Source organism: Mustela nigripes, chromosome 7 (assembly GCF_022355385.1).
Source record: "Mustela nigripes isolate SB6536 chromosome 7, MUSNIG.SB6536, whole genome shotgun sequence".
NCBI classification, from domain to species: domain Eukaryota; kingdom Metazoa; phylum Chordata; class Mammalia; order Carnivora; family Mustelidae; genus Mustela; species Mustela nigripes.
The window spans coordinates 24,850,596-24,866,901 of record NC_081563.1 but is presented as its reverse complement, the minus strand read 5'-3'; positions in this window follow the sequence as shown (position 1 = coordinate 24,866,901).

The window sequence follows — 16,306 nt, the reverse complement described above, 5'->3', positions numbered from 1 at the left end:
CCCACTCTGATTTCTGCCCCTTCATTTTCCCTTCTCCTAATGTCCTCCATGGTATTCCTTAATAAGTGAAGCCATATGATAATTGACTTTCTCTGTCTAACTTATTTCACCTAGCATAATCTCCTCCAGTTCCATCCAGGTTGATGCAAAAGTTGTGTATGCATCTTTTCCGATGCCTGAGTAATATTCCATTTTCTTCTTTATCCATTCGTCCATTGAAGGGCATCTTGGCTCTTTCCATATTTTGGCTATTGTGGACATCACTGCTATGAACATTAAAAGTGAGATATTGAGGGACCAACTATTATTGTTATCTATTTTTCCCTTCAATTTGTCTGTATTTGCTTCAGGTATTTGGGGAGTGAGTCTGTTGTTAGGTGCATATGTGTTTATATTTGTCTTAGTAAGCTATCCTTATCTGTAATAACAACTTTTGTTCTGAAGTCTCTTTTCTGATATTAGTATAGCCATAATAGCTCTTTCAGTTACTCTTTGCATAAGATACTTTCCCATCCTTATACTTTCAACCTATTTATATCTTTGAATCTAAACTGTGTCCCTTGGGGTGCCTGGCTCACTCACTCAGAAAAGCATGTGACTCTTAATCTTAAGGTTGTGAGTTCAAGCCTCACGTGGGGTGTAGAGATTACTTAAATAAATTAAGAAACTTAAAAAAGCAAAGTGTGTCTCTCGTAGGCAACATACAGTGGGTTTTTAAAAATCTTTTCTGCATTTACCTCTGCCACTGTGCTATTTTTTTGTACACATCTAAGCCCTTTGATTAGCCTGTTCCTTCATTTCTACGTCCTTTTGTATTAAACAGATATCTTCTGGTATACCTTAATTTCTTTTTCACATATTTTACTATATATTTTGTAGTTATTTCCAAAGCCATGACCCTGGTGGCTGCCAGGCTGCTGGTTTCCACTGTGATAGTGAGCTGTTGGTTTTCATGAATACTGCATGGGGAGAGGGAGATGAGAATAGGACAAGTTAAAATGTTTGCTGTTCTTACTAAATGTTAGCAATTTTTCTAATATAATTGCCGATTGAATTTCTGCAAGTCTTTGGTTAATTTTCAGAGCTCTGAAAAAGTTGATTCTGAACATTTGTTAGTGCTATTATTGCCTTTATGGGAGGAGAGAGTTTTAGAGGTCTTTACCATTTTCACTGATACCTCTGTTATATCCTTGTTTTCATGTAAAGTTAATTTTAATTTGTATTTCCATATACAAGCTTACTTTAATTTGTACATAATCAAATATGTCTATGCCGTATTTTGTTAATTCTGGGTGTCCACTTTCATTAGTAGAGTCTCTTCAATCTTAGAATGGAGTCTCCTAGGTTAATATTTATAGATATAGTTAAATACCAGGTATATTAATACCAGATATACTATATATGCATAGTGTATAAATATATATGATACTTACAAACAATATGCATCATATTTGTACAGATACACATACATACACATATATATTAAATTTATGGATATAATAATATATAATGATATAATGGGTTGTTTTGATAGGTTCTTTCATATTAAACCACCCTTACTATTAAATCTGCTTAATTATAATATATCATTCTTTAGGTCCTTGCCAAATCCTGTTTGCTAATATTTCACTTAGAATCTGTACTTAATTAAGTTATTAAGAATTTTGCTACTAATTAAGACTTAAGAATTAAGTGATATTAGAATATGGTGTTCCTTCTTTGTTGTCAAAATTCTTTCTAGTGTCTGAAATAGTTAAATAGGAATTACCTATCCTTAAGTTATATAAAATCCCCATTTCTAGGCCAGGTGACCTTTCCAATGGAAACTCACTCATCAGTTTATTTCTTCTCTCATAATTGAGAGAAGTCAAGATTTCCATTTTCTTTTTTTTTAAGACTTTATTTATTTATTTGACAGACAGAGATCACAAGTAGGCAGAGAGGCAGGCAGAGAAAGAGGAAGGGAATTGGACTCCCTCCTGAGCAGGAAGAGAGCCTGATGCGGGGCTCAATCCCAGGACCCTGGGATCATGACCTGAGCTAAAGGCAGAGGCTTTACCACTGAGCCACCCAGATGCCCCTCCATTTTCTTTTAAATCAATTTTAATATGATATGTTTTACCTTGAATTAATGCATTGACTCAAATTTTCAATTTTGTTAGTATACAATTCAAGCACGTGATCATGGCATGTGTCTCATTTTCATTTTTAATCTTGTCTATTTTTATACTCTCTTCTTTTCTCCCATAATAAGCTTGAAAGAGGTGTATTTGTTTTATTGGTTTTCTTTAAAAAAACCGATTTTAGATTTATTTATTCTATTTTTAAAATTTCCATTTCATCAATTTCACAGAGGAAATTAAAAAAGAAATGACTTACTACCAACATACCAATGAAAAATGTAACACTCCATACAAAAACAATACAAGACACTATACAAGCAGCACTTAATTATTCACTAAAAAATAAAATGAAACCAAGCACTCATCTTAAACTTGAAGAACCATGAAAAATCAATCAGGAAAAAAGAACCAATAAACCAAAAAGTTAAAAATCAAAGAGATTTTTCAAAACCCCAAGTCTTCCTTGATTATTTATTTTATCTCCATCTACAAGGTGAAGACCAACTTCTTAGCCTAAAGCATGGCACCTAAAGCCATTTACGATTTGCTCCCTGTTTGCCTTTTAGCCCCATCCTTCGTGCTCCAACAATGCCACATTGCTTGTGGTTCCTAAAATACATGACATTCTCTTTTTCGCCTTCATTTTATTGCACGTACCATTCAGTCCCTGGAATAAATGTCCCATCTTCGTCCACCTGGCAAAATCCTTTCCGTCTTTCAAAACTCAGCTTTATGGCACCTCTGCAGAAAGTTTCCTTGACTTCTTCACCAGAAGGACTAAATTTTTCTTTCCTCAATCTACATCTCCTTTCTATACCTCCCGCATATATAAAGAGATGTAGATATCTATATAGATATATGCATGTGTGTATGTTTGAGTGTGTGTATATTTTTTTCATGTAAATATTTCATATATATGTTTCTTTCTTTGATTCTAGGACATTATTCTCCCTGAATGCTCGTGCTGAATTTCTTCACTCATCTTCTGCATGAATTTCATCAAGGTGGCTTAGTCTTCTTCATTCTTGCATTCTCATAACCTTAGTTTATACCCCTGGATCCATGCATTCTCATGACCTTAGTTTATACCCCTGGATTGATAATTCTTCAACACTAGCCCTAGCCTGGATCATCTGAGACCAAAGCTAACACTGTTAATTAGGAACTTACTAGCTGTCCCATAGGCATCTCTACTCCAACTGCATGATTTTCCTTCTGTATTCTCTTTGAGAATGGTATAGAGTTCCCAAGTCACTCAGTCTGTAAACGGTACCATCTCTGTCTTGTTCTCATTCACTGCTCATGTCACCAGATCTTGTTCGTGCCTCTGAAATGCCTTTCAAATCTGTCTCCTTGTCTTCATTACCACAGCTATGGCCCTACGTCCATTCTCATCATCTTTTTCTTAGACTACAGTAATAACATTCTAATTGCTTTCTCAGCAGCCAGCCTCGTTCACGCTAATGTATTCTTCGCTTGGTTTTAGTTCTTGTTTTAATTCTAAAACATAAATCTGGTTATGTTTCTCTACTAAAAAAAAAAAAAAAATAGATCTTGGTTAATTCCCTACTACCTAAAGGACGAATGACAAGCTCCTAGGCACTGCACATTAGACCCTCCACAGTCTAAGTTTGTATCTTATCAAGTTCATGTCCAGTTTTTCCTCACTATGCACCCCACACTTCATGCACATGGGATTGTCCACTTCTTAAGACAACCTTATTCACTGATATATTTTACTATTTAATACCTGTCCCTACCCACTTTTTTGTAAACTCCATGAAATCAGAGGCCATCTTATTTACTATTGATTCTCTCAGTTCCCCCAAAGCATTTCTGGTATGTTGGAGGTGAATGAACACACCCGCACTTCTCTACCTTTGCTGTTCCCTTTACAGTCCCTCCCCTCATTTTCTCAGTGGTGAATGTCTCTTCACCTACCTTCAAGGCCTAGTTCAAATACCAATGTCTCCATCAAGCCTAGCCTGCATGCATCTGTGCCCAACTCAAAATGAATGACTTTCCTTCTCTATGCTTACTCCTAAATTACTTTCTCCAAAATGCCAGTTTAGCATTATATAAGTCGGTGTCTCCCGTTTCACTAGATTTGAACTCTGAGTGGGGAGGGGAATGAGTCTCACTCATGTGCAGTTTGGAACATTGACCTGTACATTGAATAGATAAGTAATTCAATAAACGAGCTGAAAGAAGATGGATTCAGACTTCTGCCTTTGGATGATGTGGTCTTGTCCCCAATTCACACAGGGATCCTCCTCCGTAGAGTATCTCTTCTGACTGTCTCTCTTGTTCACGTACTCTTCTCTTTCACTGAAGCATCAAACCACAGTATCAGAACTGGAAGGGAAACCTGAGGCCCCAGCATTGAAGTGACCTGTCCAAGGTCACACAATAAAGGTGAGAGCCAAGGCCAGGATCAGATCATCTCTCTTTTAAGCTAGTATCTTAACCACTTTCCATCATTTCCAACCAGTTGCCTCCCTAATAGGAGACAAGGCAAAGTGTCAGGGAATGACAGGCAATACACAAGTCAAGGGTAAGTAATGGCATGAAGTGTGTATGTGTGTGTATGTGTTTCTTACCACCTTTTTAATCTACCCTCAGCCCACTGTGTAGTGGCACTGAGCTCGGAAAAGTGAGCAGAGAAGTCCCTGATCTTGACAGGAGCTGTGAGGAAAGAAGTCATCACTCCCAACTCTTCCCAAATCACTCACCTTCTAGAAGATGCCCCAAACTCACCCAACATCGACTCTGACATGCTGTATCATGCCAAGGTCAAAAGTAAGCCCTGAACAAGAAACCAAACAGCTTTGTAATGTCACTGTCACAAGGAGCTTAGATCCCCAAACAGCATGGAAGACGACGAACCTGTGTCCATCTACTCCATCAGTCTGGCAGACAGTAAAATGGCAGCCTCTGACCTCTGCTCTTCCATCTATGACCTAGACAGACAGCGAAGAATAGCTCAAAGGGGTGTCAAGTACAGCCTCCTCCAATATCAAATTAAAAAAGAAAAAAGAAAACCTACATTACCCTCAATAGACATGGTTTTATTGTAATTGCTTGAAATTTGAATAGCGTGCCATAACCATCCCCATAAATTGGACTTCTTTAGATTTATTAAGCTATTTATTGAATGGTGGGTAATAAACATTCAGGATTAACAGCTCTGCAACTGCTCTGAGCCCGTTACATACAGAGTTGCTAAACTCCCATAAAATAATTATGAATCAGTTACCATGCTGATAAACCATAATTGTCAAAAGTTCAATGCAGACTCAGGGCCTTATTTAAAAGTTTGTTCTTGTTTGCAGTTTTGAATCTCATCTTCCTGGATCCTAACCTTCTCTTTCTCTCCATTTTCCCCCACTCTCTCTGTCTTTTTCCCATTCCCTCTTCCACCATCCCTCCTCCTTCCTTTCATGTATACTAGCTGAAGGTAGTGTGGCCTGAAGGAAAGAGCAGAGAGGTGGGCTCAGAAACATCTGAACTCAAGATAGGGTGCTGCTACCTGCAGCCTGGGACCCTGGACAAGTCACTTCTCTTGGCTTTTATCTCTTCGCATGTCATTTAGGTAATGGAGGCTTACCTCGAGCATCCAGGATGTGAGGCTTTGGTAACTGTTGACTTCCTTTGCTTCTCCTTCTACCCTAGCCCGGTTCATCCCAGGCATGACTGCCAGGCTGGTTCCCTGGCAGTGCCACCCTCCCCTCTCCCTTCCCCCCCATGGTTCCTCCTATGATACAGCTCAGCGGGGCTGCCAAGACCTTCCATAATTTGATCCCCTTCCTTCTGACTTAATCACCAACTCCATCACTTTAACTGGGACCCTAGTATTATCTGAATTTTAATTCAAATCCAATAAAAGTAATTTTTAAAATTGTGACACAAACATATATAAGAAAATATGCCATTTTAAAAATTTCTTAGGTGTACAATTCAGTGACATTAAGTACATTCATATGATTGTACAATGTTTACTACCCTCCTTTCCAGAACTCTGTTCATCTTGCAAAACTGAAACTCTCCATCCCCAAACACTGACTGCCCCCCTCCTCCAAGCCCCGGTAACCTCCATTCTTCTTTCTGTCTTTATGAATTTGACTACTCCAGGTGTCTCCTATCAGTGGAAGAATATAGTATTTGCCCTTTTGTGACTGGAACATTTCAGTTAGCATAATGTCTAAGGCTCATTCATGTAATATGAGTCAGAACTTCCTTCCTTTGGAAGGCTGAAGAATATTTCATTTTACATATAGAACACATTTTGTATTTTTATTTATACACTGATAGACAGTTGGGTTGCTTCCATTTTTTGACTATTGTGCCTGATGCTGCTATAAACATGGGTATACGAATATCTGTTTGAGGGATGCCCGGGTGGCTCAGTCGGTTAAGCATCTGCCTTTGGCTTGGGTTGTGATCCTGGGGTCCTAAGATCAAGCCCTGCTTCGGACTCCCTGCTCAGTGGGGAGCCTGCTTCTCCCGTTTTCTCTGCCCTTCCCCCGCTTATACTTTCTCCATTGCTCTGCTCTCTTTCTCTCAAATAAATAAATAAATAAAATCTTAAAAACAAAACAAAACAAATAGCTGTTTGAGAGCCTGCTTTTAATTCTTTCAGATATATGCCTGGAATGGGATTACTGGATCATATGGTAATTCTATATTTAATTTTTTGAGGAAATGCCATACTGCTTTTTCCATAGTGGCCAAAAATATTTTTTAAATATCTTTTCATCAGTTTTAAGGATAATATACATTTTTGATAATATACATTTTTATGAACAATTTACAAAATATAGAAATTACTATAAAAGAAAATAGAAGTTACTCATAATATCACCATTCAGAGATAAGCAATACATACATTTTGAAATAATTCTGTCTAATCTTTGTTCCCTGTAACTTTATCCTCATGGGCTTACTGATTTGATTTGTGTTTCTCAAACAGAATTACTTAGCACTATCTCTGCAATGATAACTTTTTCTTTTACTCCACACTATATTGTGAGCATTTACCAGTGTTGTTAGATGTTGTTGTGCATGTGTGCATGTGTGTGTGTGTCTCTGTGTGTGTGAATGGCTGTACAATATTCCATCATATTATTTATAGGGCATAGCTAAATTAGATCAATAAAAGCATCTATTAAAATTTATTCTTGTATAAAATTTTTAGCTTTATTAAGTTATAATTGACATATAAGATTGTGAAAGTTTAAGATTTACATAGTGTTGAAATGATACACTTATCTATTGTGGAATAATTACCACTGTAGCATTAGTTAACACTTTAATCAACTCCCATAATTATCATTTCATTTTTGTGGTGAGTATTTAAGATCTAACCTCCTATGAACTTTCAAGCATATAATACAGAATTGTTAACTATAATCACCGTGTTGTATATTAGATCCCCAAAACTTATTTGGCTTATAACTTTATAACTGACACTTTGTACCCTTTGACCAATATTTCTCCATTTCTTCCAGCCCCCAGCCCTTGCTAGCAACCATTATAGCCTCTTTTTCAATGAGTTCAGCTTTTTTAGAGTCCACATTTGTACTTCACTGACTTATTTTCCTTAATGGCCTCAAGTTCCATCCATTTTGTCACAAATGGTGGAATTTTCATCATCTTTATCCTTTTATCCATTAATAGGAATAGGAATTTGGGATGTTTCAATATCTTGGCTACTGTGAATAATGGGGCAGTGAACATGGGAAAGCGATAACTCTTCAAGATCTTGATTTCATTTCTTTTAGATCGATATCCAGAAATGGGACCTCTGGATCATATGGCAATTCTCTTTATAACTTTTCAAGGAACCTCCATACTCTTTTCCATAGTGGCTGAACCTGTTTACATTCTCACCAATGGTACACATTTCCCACATCCTCACCAACACTTATCTCTTGTGTTTTTAATGATAGTCATTCGAACACGTGTGACAGGATATCCCATTGTGGTTTGGATTTTCTTTCCCTGATGATTAGTGATATAGTACATCTTTTTATGTACCTGTAAGATGTTTTCTTTGGAAAAATGTCTGCTCAATACATCTGTCCCTTTTTAAATTGGATTGTTTAGTTTTTTACTATTAAGTTGTATAAGTTCTTTCTATATTTTGGATATTAACCCTTATCGGATATGTGATTTGCAAGTATTTTTTCCTATTTGGGAGGCTGCCTTTTTATTTTATTGTTTCTTTTGCTGCATATGAGCTTTTAGTTTGATATAGTTCCATTTATTAATTTTTTGCTTTTGTTGTTTGCATTTTTGGTGTCATAGTCACAACCAAAAAAAATCGCTGCTAAGTCCAATGTCAAGGATCTTTCCCCCTATATTTTCTGCTAGGAGTTTTATGGTATCAATTCTCATGTTTAAATATTTAATTCCATTTCTAGTTTTTGTGAATGGGGTTACCAATTTCATTCTGCATGCAGTTATTCAATTTTCCCAACACCATTTATTGAAGAGACTATCCTTTCCCCATTAAACATTCTTGGTTCCCTTGTCAAATATTAGTTAATGGTATTTGCATGGTTTTATTTCTGGGCTCTGGGTTCCATTGGTCTATGTGTCTAATTTTATACCAGGACCATACTTTTTTGATTTCTATAGCTCTGTAATATGGTTTGAAATCAGGAAGTGTGATGTCTCCATCTTTGGTCTTCTTTCTTAGGATTTCTTTGGTAATTAGGTATCTTGTGGTTCCCTACAAATTTTAGGATTATTTTTTCTATTTCTATGAAAAATGTCAGTGGAATTTTGGCAGGGACTGCATTGAATGTATAGATGGTTTTGGATATTATGAACATTTTAACAATATTAACTCTTCTAAGCCATAAATGCAGGATATCTTTCCATTTATTTTCTTCTTCCCCAATTTCTTTCATCAAAGTCCTAACAGTTTTCAGTATACATATCTTACCTCCTTGTTTAAATTTATTCTTAAGTATTTTGTTGTTTTCTTGATGCTATTGTGTGAGAATGACAATGGAATTTTTTATTTCTTTTTTAGATGTTTTGTTGTTAGTATAAAAATTCAACTGATTTCTATATGTTGATTTTGTATCCTGCAGTTTTAGTGAATTCATTTATTCTAATACTTTTTGGGTGCAGTCTTTAGAATTTTTTACATAAGGTCCTATCCCCTGCAAAGATAATTTTATATATTTTCTGGTTGGATGTATTTTATTTCTTTTTCTTGCCTGATTGCTCTGCCTGGGATTTCAGTGCTATGTTGAGTAGGAGTGGTGAGTGTGCACCCTTGTCTTGCTCATCACCTTAGATGAAAAGCTTTCAACATTTTACCATTGAGTATGATGTTAACTGTGGGGTTATCATATACAGCCTTTATTATTTTAAGATATGTTCCTTCTACACTCAGTTTGTGAGGGAAGAGTTTTTATATGAAATGATGTTGTAGTTGTCAAATGCTTTTTCTGCATCTATGGAGATTATCATGTGATTTTTATCACTTATTCTCTTAATGTGGTGTATCACATTTATTGATTTACATATGTTGAAACATCCTTGTATCCCAGGGATAAATTCTACTTTATCATGATATCTGATCCTCTTAATGCGCTGTTAAATTCAGTTAGCTAATATTTTGTTGAGAATTTTCACATTTATATTCATGGGGGATATTTTCCTGTAGTTCTTTTTTATTTCTGTTCTTTTTTTTCCCTTTCCTTTTCTTTTCTTTTCTCCCCCCCTCCAGCCCCACCTTTTGTATGTCCTAATGTGTCTGGCTTTGATATCAAGCTGATGATGGCCTTGTGAAATTAGTTTGAAGTTTCCCTTCCTCTTCAGTCTTAAAGAACTGGAGAATCAACAACAAATCAAACCAACTCCACACATAAGAAGGGAAATAATCAAGATTAGAGCTGAGGTCAATGAGGTAGAAACCAGAGATACAGTAGAACGTATCAATGAAACTAGAAGCTGATTTTTTGAAAGAATCAATAAGATCGATAAACCATTGGCCACACTAACCCAAAAGAAAAGAGAGAAAGCCCAAATTCATAAAATTATGAATGAAAAGGGAGAGATCACAACTAACACTAAGGAAGTAGAAACAATCATCAGAAGTTATTATCAACAGTTATATGCCAATAAGCTAAGCAACCTAGATGAAATGGATGCATTCCTGGAAAACTATAAACTCCCAAAATTGAACCAGGAAGAAATTGACAACTTGAATAGACCAATATCTAGTAACAAGATTGAAGCGGTGATCAAAAACCTCCCCCGAAACAAGAGCCCAGGACCTGACGGATTCCCTGGGGAATTCTACCAAACTTTCAAAGAAGAAATAGCACCTATACTCCTGAAGCTGTTTCAAAAAATTGAAGCAGAAGGAAAACTTCCAGACTCTTTCTATGAAGCCACCATTACCCTGATGCCCAAACCAGGCAAAGACCCTACCAAAAAGGAGAATTTCAGACCAATATCACTGATGAATATGGATGCTAAGATTCTCAACAAGATCCTAGCAAACAGGATCCAACAGCACATTAAAAAGATTATCCACCATGACCAGGTGGGATTCATCCCTGGGCTACAAGGATGGTTCAACATTCACAAATCAATCAATGTGATGGAACAAATTAATACGAGAAGAGAGAAGAACCACATGGTCCTCTCAATCATTGCAGAAAAAGCATTTGACAAAATCCAGCATCCGTTCCTGATTAAAATGCTTCAAAGTATAGGGATAGAGGGAAAATTCCTGAACTTCATCAAATCTATCTATGAAAGACCCACAGCAAATATCATCCTCAATGGGAAAAAGCTTGCAGCCTTCCCATTGAGATCAGGAACACGACAAGGATGCCCACTCTCACCACTCTTGTTCAACATAGTATTAGAAGTCCTAGCAACAGCAATCAGGCAACAAAGAGAAATAAAAGGTATCCAAATTGGCAAGGAAGAAGTCACACTCTCTCTCTTTGCAGATGACATGATTCTTTACATGGAAAACCCAAAAGACTCCACCCCCAAACTACTAGAACTCATACAGCAATTCAGCAATGTGGCGGGATTCAAAGTTTTTTGAAAGTTAGAGAAGGACTGGCAATATTTCTTCTCAATGTTTGTTAGAATACACCAGTGAAATAATCTAGTCCTGAGCTTTTCTCTGTTGAGAGGTTTTTAATTACTGCTTACATCTCCTTAGTCGTTATTGGTCTGTACAGATTTTCTACTTCTTCATGGTTCCCTCTTGGTAGATTGTATGCTTCTGGGAGTGTACCCATTTCTTTTAGGTTATCCAATATATGGGTATATAATTGGTCATAATAATCTCTTATGATCCTTGGTATTTTTGTGGTATCAGTTATAAGGTCTCTTCTTTCATTTTTTATTCTATTTATGTGAGCTTCCTCTTTTTTTTTATAGTCTAGCGAAACCTGTGTCAATTTTGCTTTTTTTTTTTTTTTTTAACTAACTTTTAGTTTAGTTGGTCTTTTTTTTTTCCTGGTTTCTATTTCTTTTCTTTTCTTTCATTTCATCTCTTTTCTTTCTTTCTTTTTTTTTTCCTGCTCTAATCTTTGTTATTTTCTTCCTTCTGCTAACTTTGGGCTTAGTTTGTTCTTGTTCTAATTCTTTGAGGTGTAAAGTTAGGTTGTTTATTTTATGTAATATTGTTTTGATGAATTGACCCCTCCATCATTACATAATGACTTTCTTTATCTCCTGTTATCATTTTTGGCTTAATGTCTATTTTGTCTGATAAAAAATATAGCTAGCTACACCTACTCTCTTCTGATTTCCATTTGAATGGAATGTTTATTTCCATTCTCCCACTTTGAGCCTATGTGTGTCCTTAAAGCTAAAGTGAGTCCCTTGTGGACAGCATATATTTAATCTATTTGTTTTTTAATCCATTCAACCGCTCTGCCTTTTTATTGGAGAATTTAACCCATTTACATTTAGATTAATTATTGATTAATAATGATTTAATAATGCTATCTTATTAATTGTTTTCTCATTTTTTATAGTTCCCTTGTTCCTTTCTTCCTCTGTTGCTGCTTTCTTTTATGAGTTGATGATTTTCCATAGTAGTATGCTTTGATTCCCTTCTTTTTAATCTTTGGTGAATATTGTGTTTTTTGTTTTGCGATTACCATGAGCTTACATAAAACACCTTATAGACACAACAGTCTGGTTACATTGATAATGACTTTACCTCAACCCCATTAAAAACACTACATTTTTGATGTCATAATTTACCTCTTTTTATGCTGTGTATCCATTAACAAATTGTTGTAGATATAGATATTTTTAGTACTCCTATCCTTTAACCTTTATGTCAGAGTTAAGCAATAAATACAGCACTGTTGTTACAGTATTAGGGTATTCTGAATTTGACTATGTACTCACCTTTATTGGTGTGTTTTATATTTTCATAAGTTTTCATGTGACTGATTAGTGTTCTTTTTATTTTGGCTTGAATAACTCTTTTTCAGCATTTCTTGTAGCAGATTTAGTGGTGATGAATTCCATCCTTTTGTTGTTGTTGTTGTTGTTGTCATTGCTGTCTTGGCAAGCCTTAATTCTCCTTCATTCCTAAGGATAACTTTGCCAGATAGAATTTTTTGGTTGGCAGGTGTTTTTTTTTTTTTTTTCTCTCAGAACTTTGAATATATTATCCCACTCTTTCCTAGTCTGTATGACTCCTAGTGAGAATCCACTGATAGCCTAATGGGACTTCCTTTGGAAGTTGCAAGCTTTTTTGTTTTTCTCTCTCTCTCTCTCTTCTTGCTCTAAGATTCTCTCTTTGTCCTTGATTTTTGGTGGTTTTATTATAAAGTGGCTTGGAGAGGATCTCTTTAAGTTGATTTTGTTTGGTGACTTTGTAAACTTGGATATCCAAATCTCTCCCCAGATTTGGAAAGTTTTCAGCCATCATTTCTATAAATAAGCTTTCTGTCTCTTCCTCCCTCTCTTCTTTTTATAGAACTCCAACAATTTGCAAATTGGTTCATCTGAAGGTGTCCTACATATCATAGAGACCTATATTACTCTTTTTCATTCTTTTTCCATGGTCCCCCTTGGACTGGATAATTGCAAAGTCCTTTTCTTCTAGCTCACAGATTCTTTATTAGGCTTGATCCATTCTTCTGTTGGTGCTTTCTATCGTACTTTCACAACATCCATTATATTCTTTTGCTCCAGAATTTCTGTTTGGTCCTCTTCTGTGATTTCCATCTCTTTGCTAAACTTCTCATTTTGTTTGTTTATTGTTTTCCTGATATTGTTGAATTGTCTTTCTTTGTTTCTTATAGATCATTGACTTTCTTAAAATTAGCTCTTTTGAATTCTTTATCAGTTAAATCACAAATCTCTATGTCTTAAGCTAGGTTACTGAAATATTATTTTGATCTTTTGGTAGAATCTCATATCCTTGAGTTTTCATGTTCCTTGAAATTTTGCATTGCTGCTTTCACATTTGAAGTAGTTTTCACTTCCTCCAGTCTTCGCTAACTGTGCTTTCCAGTATATCTAAACATTTTCTTTCTCTCTTTCTTTTTTTCTTCCCTCCCTTCTTCCCTCCCTCTCTTCCTCTCTCCCTTATTTCTCTCTTTCTTTCTTCCTCTCCTCTCCACTCCTCTCTTCTCTTCTCCTTTCTCCAGTAGAATGTCCTGGAGCTTCTCTTCTGGAAACTTGGACTCCCACAAAGACTGTCTTATCAGTGGATGATTATCTGAGAGAGTGTTTACCAGGTTTCCAGGAGTTCCCAAACAGCAACTGAGAGGGACTGGAGCCAGTTCATGGTCCACTGAATGTATCACAGCCAGGACCAATATCGCATTCATATTACCTAATGTATAATGCACCTGTGGGCAAGACTCTTCCTAGATTTCTTTGTGTATGTGCTGGGTCCCATAGCTCCACAAGGCTATCTTTGTCTCTGGATGGATGCTGAATTATTTTTGTCTGGAGGGGGAACAAAAATGAGAGACATCTATTCTACCATGATGCAAAACAATATTCTCTTTCACAGACTTCCCACTTAAGGGATTCTACACATATGAACAATCCAAACACCTGGGATTATCACAAAGAAGATAATCTGACAGTTGGAAAGGGATTAACTACAAGTTAACCAGTGCTATATCTTAAGTGTCTATATATTCCTGTTCCAAGGTCCCAACTAGATTAAAAAACACATTTTTTAGACAATGTACAGAAATTAAACATTGCACATTGGGAAATCTGCAAGCTTCCAACCAGCACCCAAATTCAGTCTAGCAATATTTTACCATATCTTATAAAATGAGATAAAACCAAATATTATAAAATAAAAAAGAAATGATTAAAAATGTAAAAGTATAGTTTCTTTCCAAAAAGTTTAAATCAATAGATCACAGCTTTTTGAGCTGTCATGCTTACACTCAGTTCCTCACTCTTTTTTTTTAACAGAAAAAATTCTTGATATGAAAACTTCAAGAAGCTTCATTCTCACATAAAATTTTGAATCCAAGAGAAATTCCTTTCATCTTATAGTCCATAGCAAATTTTATCCCAGTATCAACCAGGAAAAAACACACCTGTAAATTATACAGGTCTCTGAGGCGTCAAGATCAAACTGTTTGAAGGTCATGCTGTGGTCAATCTGATTAATTGAGGTGGGATTTTTTTTTTTTTTTACCTAAATGGTAGATCAGCCTCAAAAAGAAATACATCTTTACTGTTTACATAAGTATTTCTTATAAATAAGGTGCATCTGTTTTCATGATCTTGTTTGCATATTAAGATTAATCTCTCTTTTTTTTAAGATTAATCTCTTGACACATTTCACTTTTGATAGTGAATTTCTTAAGAAAGGGTGTTTTGTTTACTTATAATTCTTTGTCTGGACTTGTAGCTTGGAAAACATAAGCTCTGTATCTATTACCAAGAAATGAGGAAGTGGTGAGCAGGGTAGAGAAAGGAAGGTCCAGATTATAGTATTTGATGACATATCCCAGAGGCAAAAATGCTCCTGTTAGGGGAAAGGTTGGCAGAGGTCATGAAATCCTGTGAGGTCAGAACTGGAAAGAGCTTCTGGATCCTGGAGGCCAGGGTTTCTCAGATATATTCCCTTCAGGCCCCTCTGAGGTGCTTCAGGGGCCTCGCACAACGGTTGAAACTTATTTGGACGCCCAAATACATAAATTCTACAGTTCCATGAGAACAGCCTGTGTGTGTGTGTGTGTGTGTGTGTGTGTGTGTGTGTGTGTTAAAACTGACTACTCTGCATACCTCATACAAGTGAAATCATATTGTACTTGTTTGTTTGATTTTAAACATTTTATTTATTTATTTGACAGAAAGAGACACAGCAAGAGAGGGAGCACAAGCAGGGGGAGTGGGAGAGGGAGAAACAGGCTTTCCTCAGAGCAGGGAGCCCAATGCAGGCTTCAATCCCAGGACCCCAGGACCCGGGATCATGACCTGAGCCAAAGGCAGATGCCTAATGACTGAGCCACCCAGGTACCCCTGTATTTGTTGTTTTATGACTGGCTTATTTCATTTAGCATAATGTCTCTAAAAGGTTCATCTATGTTGTAGCCTATGTCAGAATTTCCTTCCTTTTGAAGACTAAAGAATACTCTGTTGTGTGTATATACCACATTTTTAAGATCCATTCATTCATTATTGGACATTTGTGTTATTTCCTTCTTTGGCTCTAGTGGATAAGATGCTGTGAACAAATATCTATTTGAGTCCTTGGTTTCATTTCTTTTGGATCTCCACCCAGAAGTAGAATCCCTAGATCATGTGATAATTCTGTATTTAATTTTTTGAGGAACGGCTTTCTGCAGTGTCTTCTGAAACTGTTTTCCATGGTGGCTGCACCATTTTCCATTCCCACCAGCAGTGTATAAGGCTTCTGATTTTTCCAAACCATTGCCAATGCATGTTATGTTCCTTTTTTATATATAATAGTAATTGGAATGCGTATGAAGTGGTATCTCATTGTGGTTTTGATTTCCATTTCCCTGAAAACTAATGATGTTGAGTATCTTTTCTTATGCTTATTGGCCATTAATATATCTTCTTTGGAGAAATAGCTACTCAAGTCTTTTGCCCACTTTTTAAACAGAGCAATTCATTTTTTAAAAATTATTGACTTTTATTTATTTGGGCTTCCAGTTAAAATTTGAAAAAAC